The following is a 22,589-nucleotide window of genomic DNA, read 5'->3' on the forward strand; positions in this document are numbered from 1 at the left end:
AGGCAAACCACTGGTACTTTACTACGAGGCAAAGCTTTAACCGCCTGTTTAATTTCCATGCAAGTCACTGGCTGTCTCAGCTCCTTCTCCTGGTTTTGTAATAATTGTGGGAGCTGTAGACCTTCAAAGAAGGGCTCAAAGTCTGTATCATTAAAGTCAGTCAGTTTCTCATATAATTTCTCATAGTAATTTTTAAAGGCAGTGTTTATGTCTAGCTGGATACAGACCGTGTCACCCTCCATATTCCGATCTATAGAATAGGGGATACTGACGGGCATCTTTAACAATTTTAGAAAGGAGTGGGCCCGCTCTATCTGCTGTGGCATGTTGTTTCTGAGGGTAAAGGAGATAATCTAAAACGCGCAGATCTTCTAAGAGCGCCGCGTGTTTTATATGTGCTTATTGTAACTGTGCCTGTTGTGCTCTGTTCAGTACAGCTTCCTGCTCCAATCTACCCAGGCGATTTTCGACCTCTAAGTTGTTCAATTAGAGCAAGTCGTGCTCCCGTTTTTGTGCAAATTGCTACCCCCGTATCCGGTTTTAAAGGCATCCCATGACGCGTGCTAGATGTATTCGCATTTTCAGTAAAATAATTGTCTATGGCTGTGGATAGTGCACTACGAAAGACCAGGTCCTCTAATAGCAGGGGCTGCAGTTTCCAAGTCGGTATCAAGGTAGGAATCCTGCCCCACTGGTGTGTAAATTCTATGGAATTATGATCTGATAATGTTTTGCCTAGGTATGTTGAGCCGCTGACGAGGCCAAGTATATTCAAGGAGCAAAATATTCTGTCAATGCGGGTATGTAACCCATGTAACCACCACATTCCTAACATACATTACCCTGTATGTAGTTACATTGTTCCTATCGCTCCAGCACAAGCCCCATCAGCATGAAAGAAACATATAGAACTGGACCATCAAGTATCAGTGTATACAGCAAGTCATACTGATCAATACATTATACTATACCAACTTCTGGAGGGCCCAGCATACAATTTTAGAAGTCATTTGCAGTCTGTGGAGTTACTAATGGAAACAATGCCAGACTAGTGTCAGAGTCAGAGTGAACTGTGGCATCATTCGAGGCGTGGACAGACCCAACCCGGGACTTGGCAGAGCTACTACTGTCAAGAGGGCATCTCATTGGCTATCCGATATCTGCTCTAAAGATGGGCTCACACAAAGTCCATTTCCATGGCGCTGATTCTTATCCATTCTGGCTGCATCTTCACGTTGTGACAAGGAGCGTGTGGACTGACTCAGCGGGAGTGAGTTCTGGGACACAGGAGGCGTGAAGGTAATGTCCATCCAGTCTGTCACCTCCTCGGGATTATAAAAAAATAGAGAATCTTGGCCAAAAATAACTTTCAAATGGGCCCGGGAAAAGTAAAGCATATTTCAGGTTGTTCGTTTGCAGTTTCTTTTTAATGTCTTGGAACGTGGCTCTTGCTTTCTTAACCACTAACGTAAAATCTGAGTATTGGGAGATCTTTTTATTTTCAAAGTGGATGGAAACATTCTCCCTCGCAGCACGCAGGATCGTGTCCCGGTCCTTATAATTGAGGGTGCATGCTATCAGTGGTCTGGACGGCGCCCCTGGAAGGGGAAGTCTGGGTGGCCCTCTATGCACCCTCTCCACACTATAGAGGTCCGTGAGGCGCTTTCTTGCCACATGTTCTTGCAGCCATTTTTCAACAAACTGGGTGGGACTAGACCCCTCACTCCTCTCCTGTATTCCCAGTATTCGGACATTATTTCGGCGGGATCTCCCTTCAGCATCATCCACTCTATCTGGCAAGCCTCTTAACTGACACTGCAGTTGTTCCATTTGGGAAGTGTGCATTATTTGTTGCAGTATCAAATCATCTAGGGCAAGTTGATTCGACCTTACTCTGTCCGCCAGCTTTTTATGATCCACTTGAAGAGGTTAAGGCTAGTAGAAAGCGTCCCTATTTGTGTTTCAATCGCCAAACGTAAGTCTCAGATTTCTTTCAGTATCAAGTCCAGTTTATCAGTGTTTTGTTCAGACCCAGTGGTTGGCACTATATCAGTTTCAGGACTATGTGCTAAATCACCAGGTGTTGCAGAATGCCTCCTCTCCCCTATATGTAATTACTTGTTTCGTGGGCAAATACTCTTGATAGCCAGATTGTGTGGGGGATATAGGCTAGAAACATTATCTCTGCCTGCATAAAAGAGCCAGTTACTGTGTAATCATGACCACTGTGTTCCTCTTCTTACCCTTCAGCCTCTTTCTGGTACATACTACTGTGAATGTTAATATGCAGACATCTTGCATTGTTACCAGTGTAGCAATACTAACCCACTCAAGCAGTGCACAACCTGATTTTACCTTACCCTGACTTTCGTAAACGTTTCTTATCGTTTTCGCATAAATACATACATATGTTCGAAGCTTTCCCTCAGGACAAAGTGTCCAGCAGCCATGCAACCTTACCTTCTCACATCTCACTGAGCACGGCAGAGCCACCTGCCTCATTCTCGATGTCTCCTATGGGTCCTCTTACTCTCCAATGAGTACAGGCAGCTTGGAACCAGCTTGATTGTCAATATGGTGATCTGCCAAAAGAGGAGAAACTCATGAGCGATAAACTACAAAATGCTAAAACTTACTTTTAAAAGTAAATAAATCTCCATAATAAGTTAGCATTGCTATTTGTTTAATCAAAGTCACAGAGCATAAAATTAACAGAAACACAGGCTATTATAAGGACAGTGAACACTGCCAGAGTACCATTTTTCAATTACATTGAACTTCAAAGAGTTACAAATGCACAATACAAGGATGATTGCTTCCTTCGGCAGTGAGTATGCGAGTATGGAACTTACACTGTAACAACGTGCACCTAGAGAGGTCAAGGAGCCCATAAGTGTATAGCTAACATGATGTGGAAACTACACTAAAACTATAGAAACAAACAAGAAACTAAAAATAGGAAGTTAGGTCATACAGAAAAAGGCTAATAGCTACCCCAGAAAAAACAAGAAAGGGAATCAGATAGCCATGAAGTGCTCGCAAGGACAAGGTGCACGCCTTCCATTATAACGGCCTGTTAGCATCAGGTATTATGGCTAAATTTCCACTGCCCTTAAAGGCATCTTGCAGCTTTATGGTGTGATCCACAAAGTTTTTTTCTGTGAATAGATGTGCTTTACACAAAACATAGGTGAAATATAAGCACAAATTTCCAGGACTAAAACATGGTATCTTATAGACACGACCCACAAAAAAATTCTTCCTTGGGTTAGCATATCTTACTGCTAGAAATACAGGAGCAAGCCACACTTAAGTGTGGAGCAAATAAACACCTAAGAATATTGAAAGACCTGACCCCCAGTGAGCACATGATATGGGTAAGACATTTTTTGCCAGATCCTTGCATTCAAAGGCCCAACTTTGCAATCAAAGATCCAACTAAGGCTGGAGTGTTGCCATTCCCCACTAACCAGGATACATAGACGTTGGTCAGTATGGTCCTTATACCTGTTGACTACCGGTGGAGACCTGAATCTTGTGCAGAACAACACAATTATCACAGCTGCAATAAAAATGTGAATACCCATCCAGAGTTTAATTTCTTTCCAACAACACATTAAAAATATCTCAAAATATAAAAAAGGTACGTATGGTTTAATAAAGGTCAACCAGAGTAAGCACGTAAAGCACAATTCACCAGCAATGCTCTAATAAACAAGAATCTCTGGCTCTAAGCACTGTTTGCGATGACTAGAGGATCATGAACACCAGAACACTCCAGAAAATAAAAAAACAAGAGCCACACAATGCAGTTACAATAAATCGATGGATGTTCACAGTGTTCATAAGCGTTTAATGTTCACAAACATGGTCCTGTTAAACGGAGGCTCAAACTCATCTTGTGAAATCCTAGATACTTTGCACTGAGATCACAAACATATAGCATTTGCCATGCTAGTGACTGTGAATATGTAATATTGTATAAAACAAAGAAAGCAGCGTTTCAAAATGCATAAAAGCAGTACAGTAACTCACAAGGAAAATGCAAAGTGCTTTGCAGTCCAGGTAAGGAATGAAAATACCCGAAAGGTCTTTATCTTCCAGTTGGGGATTAGATGCCATCAGTCCGTAAAAATGTTGCCATCTCAAAAGCTGGGGGTTCAAGCAACTCTGAGTCTGCAGCTTTACACTGAGTGACTGACTGGCCTAGGTGGTGAATGGGCAGGCTGCTGTGTGGTGCACAGAGACAATGGTGTCTAAGGCTTAGGATAAAAGTACACACATTGTGACCACTCAATAGCCTCCTCGCTCCAGCTAGCACAAATGCCAGCCTCAGTACACAGATGTAAGGGATCAAAAACAGTTAAAGACGGTGCAGGAAGGGGGTGTGCTCACCTATCACAGGCACCACTCAGCTCAACCAAACTAGATGATGTTGGTTTCTTGAGGAGCGCTCTTCTGGAATCTGGCGAGGGTGAAGAGGAGTACTGGGCAGTCTGTCTAAGGAGATGGACATTATGGGCAGTCTGTGGTTACCATGCAGGCAAGACACTCTGTCAGCAGCAGAACAGGCCAGTAGACCTTCAATATGACCGGTTCCCAGACAGTAAAAATGGGCAGAGCTCAGCTCCAAATCCTAATAACACCACAGCAAGGTCCAAGCAGGTCTGTTCAATGTCAATGAGGCTTTCCTACAGCTGGAGTACAGTCTCGGTTTCTATGTCCAATTCTGAGCAGCTGTGTGGCAGCCCAGTGCCAATCATCAGTGCATCCTTTGCAGATAAAAACGAACCAGGCTGGGGCACAGTTTCTCTCCTCAGACGGCCTTCTGGGGACAGCACTCCTTGTTCCCTTGCCACAATGGACTGCGGTAGTCACCCCCTATATGCTCTGGCTATGAAAAACTTCTGGGGATTGCTCGCTGGCAGAAAATGTTGCGTATTTGCCTCAGACACATTCTGGACAGAAAGGAAGCAAAGAGGAAGAATAAGTGCCTCGCCTAACAATCACATTACAATCACCTCAGCAAGTACCACCCTCCACTTCGGCATTATCCATGGCTTTTACGGATGATACTATCCTGCACTCCTGGGAATCCCACCCAAGAGTTGAGACTGTGTGCCTTCTTTTATAATGTATCTACCTGTTTTTCTTTTTTAGGCCATATGTATCCTGGACCTTAGACTGCGTGCTCTTTTTTCTTGTATAATGTATCTATCTTTTTTACCCAATTAGTCCCTTCCTTCCCAACTGTTTGTATACCACCCTTAATCCTGTAAAGCGCTCTGATACCCTCATGGGTCTGGTTCGCGCTCTATAAAACTATAAAATACGCTGCTCTTGATGCTCTCTATGGGGTGCAAAGCGGTACAAAAGGGGGTGGTGATGGACGAAGCATCTGAACCAATCAAACACTCACACCCAGTCAACAGATCTGGGTTTGATCCATCACCGTTCTTTAACCCACTCTGCCACCCCAGTTCAGACATGGCCATAAGCAAATCAGTCTGACCCTGTGCCTCATGGGAACAGTCCAGCCCGAACTGCCAAGCCATGCCTTCCCTGGACCGGAAACAAGCTTCCTAGGACCGGTTTCTGGCATTACAGCCGTCTTCAGCCAGGCTTGCTTGAATCCAGTGGCAAAGTGAGCAAGGGACTCACGTCTGAGCATACCCTGCCAACTTATGGCGAACAAAGCGGTACAAAAGGGGGTGGTGACGGACGGAGCATCTGAACCAATCAAACACCACACCGAGTCAACAGATCTGGGTTTAATCCATCACCGTTCTTTAGCCCACTCTGCCACCCCAGTTCAGACATGGCCATATGCAAATCAGTCTGACCCTGTGCCTCATGAGAATAGTCCAGCCCGAACTGCCAAGCCATGCCTTCCCTGGACCGGAAACAAGCTTCCTAGGACTGGTTTCTGGCATTACAGCCGTCTTCAGCCAGGCTTGCTAGAATCAAGTGGCAAAGTGAGCAAGGGACTCACGTCTGAGCATACCCTGCCAACTTACGGCGAACAAAGCGGTACGAAAGGGGGTGGTGATGGACGGAGCATCTGAACCAATCAAACACTCACACCCAGTCAACAGATCTGGGTTTAATCCATCACCGTTCTTTAGCCCACTCTGCCACCCCAGTTCAGACATGGCCATATGCAAATCAGTCTGACCCTGTGCCTCATGCGAACAGTCCAGCCCGAACTGCCAAGCCATGCCTTCTTTCCAGCCACTTTCCATCCTACAAACACCTTTCATGCACTAATTACAATGCTCACAAACTACCTCCAGTGGCGTCCAATGCCCAATGTTCCTGATCATTATTGCAAAACCTATGCACAAAATGTTTGTAATCACTCCCGCTTAATAAACCGATTCACACAAAGGGGGCCCAGTGAAGCACATACTGGGTGCAGCTACTGCACTCTAATATGCTGTAATGCTGTCAGCAGCAAGGCCTGTGCAAAAGGGATTGAGGGGGGCTACCTGCTTGAAACAACATGGTACAGAACCATGGGTCTCCTCAATCTCAAGCACACCATGGGTATAACTTAGAAATGTCAATTCTTTGGGTGGGAACTGTGCGCCTCAGGGGCTTCCGTGGATGGAGCAATATAGGCATTGATCTACTGGGTGACGTCTGGAAAAATGGGAAGATGCTAAATTTTGTCACCATGCAATCGGAATAACAGATGGGGAGGAGGAATTTTTGTGCTATTTACAGTTGCGACATGCATTACACTGCCATCTGAAGGTTGGGGACCAGTTGCCAGAGTATGCCCTGTTGGAGGATAGGCTGCTGCTTGGTCCAATGTTGGATAAGGCCATTTCACTCATGTAAACTCACCCTCATGGGGTTTACTTGATTTCTGCTCTCTTCCTCTGTTGCTGCCTTTACCCCATACCATTTGTAGTGACACGGTGTGCTCACATTATGCATGCCAATTGTCACTCACGTTCTCCAGCACTGTTTGAGCATGACAAACAGGTATCTTTAATATGCATGCCCTCCGTTCCACTGAGAATATTGAGTTACGCATATTTCATTCTTTTTAATGTTGTTCTTGTTTTTACTTGCAGGTTGTGTTTATATGATCTACTAGGTACCACTTTTTAGGGTGCTGTTTGGTGGACACTTATACACTCTAAATGCCCTTTTGACCACTACCAAAAAGTGTAGGTAGATCCCTCTGGTCCTGATGAATCGCCATCGAATAGGTTGAAAGGTGAGAAACATGTTGACCTCAATTCACAAGCACGTATACTCCGCATCCTTAGAGCAAAGATAAGCGTCTTTGTTGTATATTTTTAACTAGGATAGGGGCCACAGTCATTAAAATTGTTTTGAGTGGACCTCCTACCCTATTTTATCACACTTCACGCACACTCCACTTACACCTACACTCACCTAGGGCGTCAAACGCACCTCACCCACCGGCATAAAAGGAAAAAAGATCTCCGCCAAGTAGGCCCCATCACGGGTGCCTGATCGGGTATTGCACCACCAACCTGATAAGGAGCAGACACGATGATGAAGCAAGACACCTAGCTGGCTGGGTGTGTGATGGTCCTTTTCCGAAGGAGAGATTCCCTCTCCAAACAATCCAGACTTTATGGATGTGTTCGAACATTACACATTAAACACTTCATATCCTGCACTCACTGTGAGGAACTGCATACTGGTTTTGCTCTATTGTACCCTTGTCAGTCCCTAGTATATGGTGTAGGTACCCCAGAGGCCTTCTCTGGCTGAAGCATGTATTATGCCACCCATGAGAGGCCATGTAAAATGGAACTACAGGTCTGCTATTGCAGCCTGTTTAAGTTGGTGCATACACCACTTGCTTCAGATATAGGTTTACTATATCTAAGGGTTACTGCACTTAAAACCTATAAGTGACCCCTATAGCAGGCCTTAACAATCCTGAAGGCAGGGTGCTTGGTTCTAAGTGAGAGGATGCCATTGCATGAGCAGGACACCCCTATAGCCTACGGATTTCATTCTCCCGGCTTGTCAGTGAAGCAGCCATTTACGACATATAGAGTGGCGTTATGCGACAGCATGATGACCAACTCTAAAACGGTTGAAACAACCCAATTGTGTTTGGTCAAACATGTTGGAATCATACCCCCACACCGGTAAACTGTGTGGGAGGTATGATTCCACCCCTCAGAAGTGAGTTTTGTGGGGTCCCTGGGGTTCCCGGTACCAGCCTTCTAGTCCCGGACAATACAAAATGGTTGCTGACGACCAGAGACACATTTCTGCTCTCCTGCTGCTGAGCCAAGCTCGAGAAGGGAAAGGCAGAACAATAGGCATCCTGTCACAGTGAGGGTGACCGCGTCCCAGACAGGATTTAGTGTATTAGATCTGGGTGGGTGCGCTTGCTAGTGACTGAAAGTCTGCATGAGGGACACATTTGGTGTCCCTGTGCATAGTACAGTTCAAACCAGTCCTGGGAGCCGTTGGCTCCTGCTCTGGCACGAAACTGGACAAAGGAAGGGGAGTAACCTCCCCACTGTCCAGATCCTCCCCTGGGAGGGTCCCCTGAATCTTGCTAAACCTCTTCCTTGGGTACTTAAGGGCTTACTTGGCTGTAGGACCTTAGATTCGACGTGAAAAAGATTCTGAACTAGAAACCACAGAACTTCGACTGTCTGGACTTCCTTTGGGCCCGACTTCGTCTCCCACTCAGTCTGCTGAATCGTCTGTGCCCATGCACCATACAGGATCCATGCAGGACCTGTGAAGCATCAATGACAACCAAAGATATCTCCCTTGGAGGGAAGGAGGCACTTCCCTGCATCTGCAGGCACAACACTGCTGTCCGGTCGGCTGATACTGAGCCCCTATGGACTCCGAAGGCTTCAGCAACAAAGGAGGTGGGTTTTTACATCCCCCGAAGCCCGAGCTGCCCTCTCACCAAGTTTCAGGTCAGAATCACTCGTAGGGGCTCCAATACCCAATCCCCTGTGCACCGCGTACATTTGCAAGTGCATATGCTTGTTGGTGTTTCCTGAACAAGTGCAATGGGCTCCAAGTAGCCCCAACCTCTGGCATCATTTTCTACCAAGAACTTAGACCTCCTCGCACAGAGTGCTCCGTGGGCTGTTTGGTGAAATCGCTCGAGGTCCTCTCGCGACTCCTGTGCCTCCAGCCTGTGGGTCCAATTGAGGGTCAACTTTGCTTTACTTGGGCTCTCCCAGTTGCTCCAGGCTCGCCCTGACTACCCTGTGTTTGGTGAGTCTCCTGGACCTTGCTGGTCCGAACCGTACACATCCTTGATATTCTGCGTGGGTTGCCGTTGCCAAGGCTTGTTGGTGCCCCTCAGCACCTGACATTCTCATGGGACAGCTTGTATACTGCTCCTGGTCGTCCTCAACGTCTCCTGGACCCCGTAGCTGCAGAGTCAAGGGCTCCATCCAAGCACCTGAAGCACCTAACATCGGTGGGCATTTGTCTACCGAGCCCCTGGTCACGTTTGAGTGACACAGACTCTGTCATCTCTGCTTTTAGGTACTCGCTGACAAGAATCCACTTTTGGATTCCAACGGACACTTTTTTTTCCTTCCAGCAGCGGCTCTTCGTCGAAATCCTCCATTCGCTTCGACAGCGGTTTCCGGCGCCACTTCAAAACTATGCACCCGGCTTCCCTGGGATAGGTGAACTTGGGTACCTCGGTATCAACGGGTGGGGTGGCTCTCCAACCTCCCGTCTTCCACTCGATTTCTTCTAAGCCCACTGGGAAGGGTCCTTAAACTCTAAAACTTCAACCGCGACTTTCCCATAGAATTGTACGGAGAAGGCGGTCGTGCTCCTACACTGCTCCCTTCCTCTGTGGGGTCCCTATCTACTCACCTTGGGTGGTACCTTGGGGTCCCAGCAATTCTATGTCCTCTCGACACTGTCTTGGCTCAAGTCGTGGTTCTTATACCACTTACTTAGTATATGGTTTGGTCCCCACCTGGGGCCCACTGTATTAGTGCTATTTACTGTCATTTCTATACTTAAGTATTTTGTGCTTTGTGATTATCTCCGTGTAGGAGATACTGTGTTGTACTAGATAGTGTTATATCAATAAATACATATTTTTATGGTTCTCCTTTTATTTAACCAACACTATAAGGTTACCTTCTGGTAAAACAAACTGTTTAACATTCCTTCAAGACTAAGCCTGAGGCTGCTCTCCACAGTTACCACTTGAATAGCTTTCTACGGTTATCTTTGATCTCTTAAATCACCATAAGGGTTTTGTGGACTGGTGCAAGGTGCCCACTTTAATTAGTGGACTGCATATACCAGGCCAGCTTCTCACAGCATTGCACTCAATTTACTCACCACTCGAATGATTAGGCTTAGATAGCCTTCAGAATGCTTACACATAGAAGGTGTACTTTTCAGTGGGGCGTATCTAGGGTGTTCTTACTTCTGACAATTTACTTTTCCAAATATTCAAAGATTAACCTTATGACTTGTCTTAGTAACGCATGGACTTTTAATGGCAATGCTCATGTACACCAGGAGTCCATGCATTTGATTTGTGGTGCACGGGGCTCTCTCTCCGAACAGTGTGACACTCCCCTTCCTCACCTTACCCTTGTTTGCAGGGCAATCTGAACTTACCGACTGGACTTTGTTCACTTTAAAACTTCTGCAGTTCAGTGTCCCTTGAAGCGAACAGCCTTAAAATGAAGGAGGTCATCCAAAACCCGATGGCAGATATTTCTAGCTGTCCATGCGCGAATGGCATTTCCACAGTATGGCCGCCCAGGGGAACGCTGCCCCTCTGAGGTATTACAGCGCGAGAGCGGCGATCAATGTGGGCTCCAGGCCTGCGAATGAAAAGCAGAAAGCAATTTAGCTCTATATATTCTCAAGGCTCTAGACAGTAAAGGTTCAGTTTTTACGCGGTGCAGATTGCTTTCTGCCTGCCGCTGTCCTCTGATAGATGGCCTTGGGCTTCAAGGGGTGAAGCATGGTAGGTCACTGCACATCAATCACTGTGCATTTATGGAACTCCCGGTGTAATCAGAGGTCCCTAGACAGTTTAATCTATAAAAATAAAAAAACACTCACTTGGGCAGGACACATATCGCAAAGAACTGGTCCATAAAACTTGCCACTAAGGCATAAAAAAGTAGAAGTATATTGCCTATAATGAAATTGACGTTAGTTCATGATTTTTGTTAATTTTAGGCAAACACAGATTACAAGCAACAAAATGCTGGTGCATTGGAGCTATGGCCCAAAAGAACAAGCATCTCCCTTCACTCTACCTCTGACACAACTGAGGGTGAGGTTAGGCAAGTGCTTGGATTTTACAGTGAATTTTCTCAGCTGTGCACGGTGACAAAAACACTAAGCAGTGTCAATGAAAAGAAGACTGGTCCCTAAAACCGTCGGATGATACTGATGAACAAATAAAGGCGAGTCTGTAGATCGGTGGAAAACATTTTACCTGTGTCACTCTGTAAGAACAGCATCTAAAACCCAATTGCCACGTCTAAATAAAACCACAATCGATTTCCAGCAAGTGGAACAATAAAAAAAACATGCTTGTTGATAACGCAAAGCATGCTGGGTAGAGAAAGGAGGGCTCCGTTCACGCGGGTCACGTTTTGACAGTCGCATGCGTAAGGCTGCGGGATGGTTTAAGACTAGCCGAGTTAATGGAGAGCGATAAATGAAACCCACAAGAAACTGGTCAGTAATACTCCGAAAAGGTTTGTTCCAGGGTGGCAGTGCGTGTGCTTCAACTACAAACATGGAAACCACAGGGGTGGTGGGGTGGGGTGGGGTGGGGGGACACACTACTGCAAAAACCACTACATAATAAAGCCAATAGCATATTGCAACGGAAAAAGGAATGCCATGTCCTAAAATCCGGATATTGCAAAGGTTCACATCCAGGTACTTGTGAGTAAAGACAATACCTTTTTCAAGGAGTTCAAAGACGAGGAGACAATACAGACAGGGTGAGAGATGGAACAGTCTCTGCCGTTCCAGTATCCCAACGGTCTGGAACGAGATCAAGGCGGAAGCGGTTGGCTTGATGGCGTCGTTATCATGCTGAACAAAGTCTCCTTTTAGCTTGTGTTCAAACAGGATGAGCAGGAGTCAGGGGCCGTGGGTGGATTCTACTGATTAGTGTGGGGAAGTGCATTTGTCAGCCCAAAGTGGTCTGTTTTATAAGAGATATTATATTAATAAAGAGGATATTCAGTCTCACTTACAGTTTTTTTGAGTAAGTCGTTTATGTAGGTGGGCTGGCTAGAGTGAAGCACTGTCAAATTATCAAAGCTCTCCCTCAGTCTATATTTCACCTATTCGATAGTCTCATTGTAAAAATGTCTGTGAATTACATTTAAGCTTCATTATTCAGTATATGAATTAAAAATATAATTTTTTTCTCCTAGTATTTTTACCATTGAAATTAAAGTCTGTGGTTGATCTGCTGAAGGTGAAGAAAAGAGCAAAAGTCCCTAAAACTATGGACACACCAGAAAGGGATTCACTACAGACAGAATACCCTCTTTCCTCACTTTGCGGGCTACGGAATAAGACCTTCCACCAGTGTTTCTCATGCAAAATTGAAAAAAGTACCAAACCGGCTTTAGAAGCAGTAGACAAAAGTTCTTCATTCTTACAAGAAATCAAATCATGAGAACAGCAGCAAGTGCCAAAGTAACCGACCGGTGGCAAACTAGACTCATCAGCCCAATCAGCCCAGATACGTCAAGCCCATTGACTTTTGGCTGACTACATCAGAAGAACTGAAGAGTTAGAACGTTTGAGCGGTGATGTACTATATATTAGACCTTGGCGAGTGTCCATGAAACTGATGACGGTTGAAGTCATGGCCTCAGCTGACCTGGCGGAGGACCGGCTGCCCTACTTGGAAAGCCCTGCCTACTTGGCAGGGATCTCTGCGCTTTGAATGAAGCCACCAAGGCGGCAGCTACCTTCCCAGCACTGGAGGTTGCCTTACAGACAATATTGGTAAAGCGCTCGCCCTAAAAACATTTTTGTTTAGATAAAATAAAGTGCCTAAGTATGAATCTGCTTTCTCTAAATGAAAAGTAAACAGCTACGACGTGCAAGTTATTTTCTGATTGAGCAGAGCTGCATACAATATTTTTTCTGTCTGTGACGGCCCTGCATTGCATGGCGCACACAGGTAGAGAAACGGAGTGAAAATGGAAACAGCCTTTACAGCACTGCAATTACGATGCAGGCTTTAGGGGTGGGTGGGGTACAGGGTAGTAAGAGTATTTTTAGGGTTTAGGGGTGGGTAAGAGTGTTGGGATTTAAAGGGTATTTTTAGGGTTCAGGGGTGGATAAGGGTATTGGGTGGGAAGGGTATTTTTAGGGTTTAGGGATGACTAACGGTATTGGGATGTATTCAGGGTTTAAGGGTGGGTTAAGGTTGTGGGTGGAAAGGATTTTTCAGGGTTATGGGGTGCATAAGGCTACTGGGTTGCAAGAGTATTTTTAGGGTTTGGGGTGGGTAAGGGTACTGGGTTGTAAGAGTATTTTTAAGGTTTAGGGGCGGGTAACTGTATTGAGTTGTTTTTAGGGTTAAGGGCTTGTTAGGGGTTTAGGGTGTTAAGTATATTTTTAGGGTTTAGTAGTGGTAGGGGCATAGGGTGGTAAGGGTATTTAATTAAGGGGGTGATTGGAGGTGTTCTCCCCTCAAAAATAAAATACATTTCTTAAAAAAAATGAGGGGGGGGGTGTAGTTTGGAAAGTCTTCCTCCCCAAAAACAGATACAAAAATAAAAACAATTATATATATATCAAATCACTTACCTTATTTACCTGTGTGGCAAAGGCAGATGCGTGGTAAAGGCAGCTGCATGGTAAAAGTATGCGATGTAAAAAACGCTTGGTAAAGTCATGCGTGGTAAAAGCATGCATAGTAATGCCGTACAACCAGTGAAACTCGATTAGCCATTAATAGGGTCAGGCAAATTCTACTAAGACCCAGCGCTCCTGTGGGAGGCCGACCGATGTGTCAGAGGTTACACTCAGTGGAATCAGTGGATACTCCGCTGATGGTAACCCTGCAGCTTCTACTACCTATAAAGAGGCGGGAGAACAGCAGATTTGACAGACCATTGGCTTATGGCATTCCTCACACTGCATCACACCCATAATGAGGCAATATGGGCAGAGAACTGATTCCACTAATTCAAAGATATTAGAAAGATCTATGCCGAAAGAAGGAGATCATGTCCAGCATATAGAAATGTTAAGTTGATCTTTAGGACTCAGATCTGAAAATGAGGATTGTAAAAATAACACTATGGGGTTGCTTAGAACATGGTACTCATTCCTCCAAACAACTCCCCTCCCCACAATTCCCTGTGTGTCTTGATGTTTTGTATTCCCTCCTTTGTTTGGTGCTCTACATTATTGTGGATATTGAAAAATCAGGGTCGGACTGGGACTAAAAATAGGCCCAGGCACAAAAATAAAAGATGCCCACATTTAGTTACAAAAGTGGTAATATCATTGAAAATCTGTAGTAAAAAGTGGCCCACCTAGCTGTAAAACCGGCCCACACACTAATCTGTGAGACCAGCCTATCGGGCACTGCCTGATTGCCCTGTAGGGCAGTCCGACCCAGCTGAATATATAGGCATTCTATCGTGTGAAAGGAGATCCAAACTACAAAACACAGTCTAGGACTGCATTAGGTAAGGAATATAACAAGGGCTGGTGCCATATTAAGTTCACTTACAGGACCACCACAAATGTCCGCGATGTGCCAAATGGCATAGGATAGCCTCTAAAGCCTTGCTGTCAGGTAAAGTGAGCGCCAAAAAGGCAAATGGATTAAGCCCAAGAATCCTTGCACAAAAATAGACTAGCTAAATCTAATTTTGAAAACATCAATTCAGTTTTCACCCCTGTAAAGTTGAAGTGGCCATTACAAAAATGAAGGACAGGTGTCAGTCTGGAAAGCCTGCAAGTGCCAATCATCCTAACTCGAGCACATTGAAGTTAAAGAAGGCTTGAAGCACTTCAAAAACACATAGTTGAGCCATCTTTTCTTTCAACAAGAGGGAGACGTCAGAGCTAAACAATGGATATGTTAACCCTTTCGGTGCTCATATTGGCCCCCGGCTGTCATGAGTCACGGTGGGCGTGTGCGAACGACGGCTGGGGGCCGTCCAAACCACGACCAAAAATGGAATGTCCGGCACCGCGGCGGAATTCGCGCTGCAGCCAAGGTGATAATAAAGTGTTTTGAATACACATGTCCAATTTTGCACTAGATTGGGTTTCTCTCTGCATATTGATTTTATCGGTTTGGCTATTTGTACTTGAGAAAGGTCTCTGAGCTTCCTTCATCTGGACTACTTCCACCTAACAGGCAGGCTAGGTAAATTCATGGCTGCATGGAGTAGTCTATGAGTGATCTATAGGCTAAGTAGGAAAAGGAGCACACACTGCAGTAATGACCCTATGGCTTCAATCACAGTGACTCAATTGTCACTATTTGTACTTGCAATGATTTCAAGAACCAAGATTGGGATCATAAGGCCTGATGTACATGGACCGTTTGAGACCTCAAAAGGGCTTTTCTCAATGTGCAAAAGCCCTTTTATGTGTCAGAAAGTCCTTCTTACTGGTTTGAAATCCTTTCAGAATTTAAAATAGGAGGGGGCAGGAAAGGGACGCTCCACTCCTATTTGTCAATGACAGAGTGATGTTCCAGTGGTTTGTGACTAGATTTGCAAATGCAAATCATTGGTCAGATACTGAACTCCCAAGTTGGGGTGCTGATTTTGTGGGGATATTACCCTTTTGTGAATCATGTCGGTGGCCTCAGGGGAGTAAGCAGTGCTCCAGAGACCTAGTGGCTGCTGTCCCAAGACCTAGTCCCTGGTGTCTTCACTGCTGTTGCTGCTTTTAAAAAAGTGTCCTTTTATAGATTTACAAACAACCTGGTTGGCCACCAGCTTTTTCAGGTCGAGCCTGGGCAGCACATGCGCTGCTCTACGAAGCATCCTGCATTCGAGTATGGACTTGAAGCTCCGCCCACTCTCTACCCATATTTTTCATTGGCCTGTGCCATTGGCCTTTGTAAATGCTGGCTTCTGATTCGTTAATAGGCTTATTAGTCCCTCCTCAGTACAGCCTTGTCTTCATTTGTAACTTCCCATGAGGACTGGCCCTTTTACTTCTATTGTTACACGGTATATCTTAGATTAAGCACTATTTTCTTTAATGAGTTTCTCCTACTGCAGGCACGACATGCTTTCCTGCAACATTCAGCGTGCATGCCGTGCCATGCGCGCTTTCACTTCCCAAACAGCCTGGGACAATGGCGGCCCCTTCTTTGAAGTGAAGAAGGTCTCACGCTTACAAGAGTTTGAGCTATTGGCATTGTAAATGACAATGCCTTTCATTTATGTGTTAATGATCAAAACAGATAAATAAAAGGCATTGTCATTTACAATGTCAATAGCTTAATCTCTCGCAAATGCGAGACCTATTGCATTGCAAATGCTTGTTCATAAGGCCATGCTGAATGAGTCACTCCGCGTCTTAGTTGTCCTGTTTCTCATATGGCTTGTCATCCAGGTGCATGCCACAAAGAGAAAGCCATTCATTTAATGCAGACTTTATTGTTGTGGCAACTCCTATTACCTATACACATGAATACCCGTGAATCCTTCCTTCTACAGACGCTCACAGCTGTGTGTGGCTATTAAACAAAAATAAATCCTGGTCTTGCATAGATGTATTGAGTATGCTTAAACTGCTTTTGGTCAAGCTATTTAATTACTCTCTGACCTAGACAGCCTCCCTGTAATCAGCTTGCTAACGTGTCTCGCTGGCTCCTTTTATGTTCCAATTAGGCTTTTCAGTTTACATACCGTTCGTTTAAGCCAGATTGCTTTAACAGCTAAAGAAAACATTTTAAGGTAGAATGGGGAATAAATGGGACCTGGCAAGCACAAAGAGTATTGATGGCGCTGCAAGCTCTGGCGCTTTTTGTTCTTTTCTGAGCACAATGCAGAGGCGCCTTTGCGACCGAGCATCGCATCTTCTCTATCTGGAAGGGCAAAGCAAGGTCACCCAACAAAGCTGCATTCTTCTATTCGACATTGTACAGCGCACCTTCCTATGTCAGCCTTTAACGCCTTCCTGAGCATCGCAGTTCCTAACGCACACAGATTCCAGAAATAGTAGCATTTAACCAAACTAAAGGTCAATCTTTATTTGCAGATTAATAAATATAGTTGCAAAAAGTATAATACAGGATTTGAATTTTGCCTATTTGCATAGACAAAGGCGCGATAAATGTAATAAAATATGCATTATGAGTAAAAGAAGTAATATGAAAATGGAAAATCATTGTTCCCTAAAATTCGTAGACAGTGCGAAGTCATGCATAAGTTATGTTACTCCAGAAGCACAAGGGGAGGTGTCTAAAATACAAAAGGAGAAATAAAGAAAGAAGAAGAAATTATAAGACGCAGAAGGTCGCCAACTGCGATGACAGCAGCATTTTAACTTGTAGTAGAAACGTTGTTGCCTTACAGGAAAGCGGAGTGTTGTGGACCTTTAATAGCGCCATCACCGAGGAGCGGCAGGATCTGATCTGAAGAGCCCTCAGGGCAGGACGTAACCGTTTTCGCATAATGTGAATGACAGCGCGGGAAATGCACAAGAAATGTACTACACTCTCTTCGGAGAGGCCGCAAAGGCGACAGTAAGAGTCCGGCCAGGTTTGCCCCCCCCGGGTTGGAACCAGATCTTTTGATGGGAAGGCACCCATGCAGTTTAGGAGAAGAGAGTGTTGGATGGTAGCGAGATATGATTCGTAAGATAGGGTTGTGGATGCCAGTTGGTATAGGTATGAAAAACTGAACATCTGTGCTTCTTACTGCTTTGTCGAGTGACCAGGAATGTAATTTGGCCGCCTTATTGTTGATTTTTTTTTTAATCCAAACCAAAGTGTTACACATCGCACTGGCATACACGGGAATCATGCAGAGCCTGATAGGCTGGTCTAACATATCAGTGTGTGTGGGTCGCTTTTGTGCAAGCTTGTGGGCCTGTTTTTTGGCCAGGTTGGTTGGTTTTCACTGTTGAGTTCCCTGATTTTACCACAAATATTGGCTGCAGTAAACACAAATGCATGCAGTCTCCCATACCTTGCAAAATACCCATACCGTGTGGCTCTACAAGTTCAAACCTGGCATAATTTGCAAATCTGGCCACTTAGTGCCCAGGCCAACTTTTTGTCCTAGTCCGACCCTGCACATGGGGAGCTACTCACAAAGGAATTTTGTAGTATGTAAAGGAGTACTCCTGTAGCACTCTTTTGCATACTCGTACATGACTGCAGATTAGCCCGAAAAATATGTAAAATCTGAATAAAACTGGAATGTTCATGCAATATTTCATATCAAATTAGTACAAACTGAAAGGACTGTACATCTTTTGCACTTTAAGTAATTGGGTTTTGGAAGTTTCGCAGCAGATTCACAAAGGGTGTAAAATAGGTTTAAAAAAGGGGGCCTGTCCAAGATGGCGGCAGAGTAGGAACTCTTCTGCCACACTCTGGAGTTCATGCCCACCATACCGCATTCTCGGTTGCAAAGACTGCCCAAAACTTTGCAGACAGGTGTGAGAGCCTGACATGAACTACACAGCCTGCAGTGGTCACAAAGGAGACCACTGATGCATGGCAGTGACCACATCTGCTCCCCTCTTGGCCACGTCTGTAGCATGGTGGCCACCATACAGTGCAGAGCAGCTGCAGTATCGGGGGTGATCCCTGCGTGGATCAGACCAGAAGAACAACAGCACATCGCTCCAGGTCTGACTCTGATCACTCCAGCCACCACAAGAAAGCTGGGCTGGTGGGGCCCTGGTAATAGCAAAGACCCATCTTTCGGATTCGGAGGTGCAGCTGAGATACGGATGAACCTTAAGGCACAGCAAATACAGCGGCTGAAAAAGAGGGGGACCCTGAGGACTTCGGCAGCTCCACCTCACCAGGGCCACGCAGAGCACGTCAGATGCCAGCTGGAGGCTGCTGCAGGGACATTGAACACATACCTGCAGAGGGCCGACAAGTGAGAGTTAACCTGCATATGGAGTACATGCTGGCCCCATCCGGAGGGCCCCCAGCAGACTTGAGGAGGTTCGAGGCAGCCCAGGGGCCAGAGCAGACTGTCACTACCGAGTGAGTGGGTCCATCGCTGGAGGGAGTGGGGGCGCACAGACAATGAGGCGCTAAAAGGCTATACAGACACATCACAGGACACTGTCTCGCTATCCCCCTCCCTGGCATCCCCCACCTTAATTTGCAATCAGCAGCTGCCACTTTACCCTTTGGTGCCCTACCAAGGTGTCAGCACATAAACCAATGGCGACCCATAGATCTAAAAAAAGACGCCAACCTAAAAAATATGCTGAGCAAGGCCACTGCCAAGAAACCATACCCACTAACCTACCTGCAGATGGGAGAACATCCCACCCAAGATAACCCTCCACCAAATGCAGAGCAGGCAACCCCCATAATATGCTCCTTCCTCAAGTCCCTACTCAACAGACTGCGGGATGACTATGCAATGCTGAGGGATGAGGTGGCAGCAAACATGAAGGAAGTTAAAAGGGAAGTGACAGATAGTAGCTGCCCAAGAGTACAGTAGTGACACCAAAGAGGAAGTGCTGGACAACCACAAGTGGACAATTCAGGACCTGCAAGAACAGAACCTCGCTCTTTGTACAAATCTGGAGGACCAGGAAAACAAAATGTGTTGATCCATTATCAAAATGAAGGGCATCTCCCTTAATGCGGAGAACAGCGATCTGGAGGGTCTGGTCACTTGACTATTTAAACAACTCCCACCACATCTTACAGAGACTGACATTATTTTGGACAGCTCAAACAGAACGGGGCACTCTGCAGGCTCCCCAGGCATGCTCCAGGATATCCTCACCTATCTCAATATTTATAAGCAGAGAGATTCTCTCCTGGCCGCAGCGAGTAGTCATAACCCCCGCTTGTTTGAAGGCAACCACGTATGGCTATACCAAAACCTAATTCCCACAACTCTCCAACGCCATTGCACCCTCTGGGAGGTGACCAAGTTTCTCTGGGACAAGGGTGTTCAATATAGATGGGGCCACCCCTGCTGGATCCTCTTCATCTGGGACAAGGAGACATGCACCATTGAACTAGGCCAGGGATCTGCTCTCTCCCCGTAACTCCGGTCTGCTGTGCCGTGCCTCTGCCCAGGCAGGTAGGGGTTTGAGCCAAGGCTTCCTCCCCGTTCTGTCCCACTTGTTGATTGCCTGCTCGTTTTTTTCCTGCCATGGGTCTCTGCCTGTCTTGCCTATTATGTACTAATTTCTGTGCCCTTATTGTTTTTCCTCCCGTTCCCGCTCCCCCTCCTGCCACTGCTGCCCCCGTGGCCCCTCCCCTCCGCTGTTTTTCCTGCTCCCACCTCCCAGATGTGCCTCCCTCCCACCTCCCTATAAAAAGACGGATGCAGCGGGCACACCGCTGGCACGCCGAAGGCGCCCCAGAGGCAAGCCCGTCTGAGCCCATCCGCCACCCGACCGCGGCCAGCGCCAGGAACCCTGGAACTCAGACCATCCATCACAACGACGCCACCAGCCTCCTTGCACTCAACCCTGGAAGACACAGGGAATACCACCAGGCCTCACCGAACACTACCCTCGGCCATTTCTCCTGCCTCCGCTGCCACCACCTCGGACTCCAACACCATCAACACCAGCGACACCCTAAAATGCATCCTCCTCAATGTACGCTCCGTACACGAACACGCCATGGAAATCTGGGATCTACTCGACTCCCTCACGCCTGACATCGCATTCTTCACACAGACCTGGACCAACGCATCCTCCGCCCCCGACATCAATACCGCCATCCTAGACGGATGCAAGATTCAGAGGAAAGACCGCCCCAACAGCAGCGGTGAGGGCCTCGCCATCGCCCACAGGAGCACCCTCCCTCACCACCTCCAGCGAAACCCTCCCCTCCACCAGACACCTGCACTTCCAGATCCAGACCACACCCAAAGCCACACTCCGAGGAACCCTCGTCTATAGACAGCCCAGCCCCTGGACACCCTTCGCCACCATCATCACCGACTTCATCGCACCCCACGCCATCGCCTCCACAAACTACATACTCATCGGAGACCTGAACTTCCACCCGAACGACCCCAGCGACCCCAACTCCACCATCCTCCGTGACAACCTCGCCAGCATCGGACTGAAACAACTCGTCAATACACCAACCCCCAGAGTAGGACACAACAACAACCCCGTCTTCGTGGCAGGAAACAGCGCCCACTTCAGCCACACAACACAACCGCCATGGACAGACCACCACTGCGTACACTTCGCCGTCGACAAACCCAAGGCACCCAAACCAGCCCCACGCCCACCACGAAGAAACAGGAGCAAGGTCACCGACAAGCAACTCAACTCCACCCTCACCCAAAACAACCACACCTGGTTGTCAGACGAAAACATAGCAGCCTGAGAACTCCACACCTGGATCACCAACTGCGCAGACAAGATCGCTGCTGCCCAACACCAGCAGACAACGCCCCAGGAAAGCGGCCTGGTTCACCACTGTTCTCCAAGAAACCAGATGCACCTGCAGACGCCTGGAGAAGAACTGGAGAAACACCAAGACAGCCAAAAACCACACCACCTACAAGAATGCCATGACGGTTATGATTTGAGTTGAATTTATAATGTAGAGAGGAACTGTTGGTTATGGTTTTCTAAAAAAATAGTAAGACGTGCATCGAATTTGAGTAAGCGAAGGGGATATACTTGTTGCACATCTCTACTTTAACGCCGCCGGACCTGACGTTGTCGGCTGAAGGGCTGTGTAATTTCTTGATATAGTGCTAACCTGAAATGACGCAGCCGGCCCCAGGGTTGTAGGCTCAACGCTGGAGTCTCCACTAGTCATGTTCGGGGTAGCCAACTTTTTGACTGCCTCTCTTCGTTCCAGACAGAATAGACTTCGGATGATTTCTGCCTCACATTTTGTAGATGTTGAGCAGTGTTAGTTGTCTTAAACGATTAGTGTATTGAAAGAACTGTTGAGATCATTACTTTATGGATTCTTGTAAAGTTTGTAAATTTTTTTTTTCAAATTAGCAATTAGTCACTACCGACCGCCACTGAATACTGTGTATATACTGAATTTTAATCTTTTCACTTTTATTTTGTTTTTTAAACTAATTATCGTTTTTGATATACCAATGTATTTGTATAGCATACTTTTATGATTTTAATATAATCGAATAAAGTGATTTTGACTGACTCATCGCTGTGTACTGTTACCAAACGACAATAAAGGTCTTAATAAAAAATAAAAAAAAAGAAGAATGCCATGACTGACTACCACAACCAAATCACAGCCACCAAGAGGATCTTCATCGACAATAAAGTTCTCGCCAACTCCACCAACGCCAAGGAACTTTTCAGCGTCATTCAGGAATTCACCAACCCACACAGAGAAGCCACAGACATCATCCCAAGACCTCTGCAACAAGCTTGGAACCTAC

At 46.2% G+C, this 22,589-nt stretch overlaps 1 protein-coding gene across 3 annotated transcripts in view; it reads right to left on the reverse strand.

Moving 5' to 3' along the window:
* APBA1 (amyloid beta precursor protein binding family A member 1) overlaps positions 1 to 22,589 on the reverse strand; it is a 483,473-nt gene that overhangs the window by 254,872 nt on the left and 206,012 nt on the right. For 2 of the 3 annotated variants that reach the window (XM_078675748.1, XM_078675746.1), the window contains exon 3: positions 2,461 to 2,582. The gene's annotated coding sequence lies outside the window, so the exon portion shown is untranslated. Of the gene's footprint in view, positions 1 to 2,460; positions 2,583 to 10,626; positions 10,836 to 22,589 lie in introns of all 3 variants that reach the window. The other variant, XM_078675747.1, reaches the window with a different exon arrangement.

Source organism: Lissotriton helveticus, chromosome 2_1, assembly GCF_964261635.1.
Source record: "Lissotriton helveticus chromosome 2_1, aLisHel1.1, whole genome shotgun sequence".
Classification (NCBI taxonomy): Eukaryota; Metazoa; Chordata; class Amphibia; order Caudata; family Salamandridae; genus Lissotriton; species Lissotriton helveticus.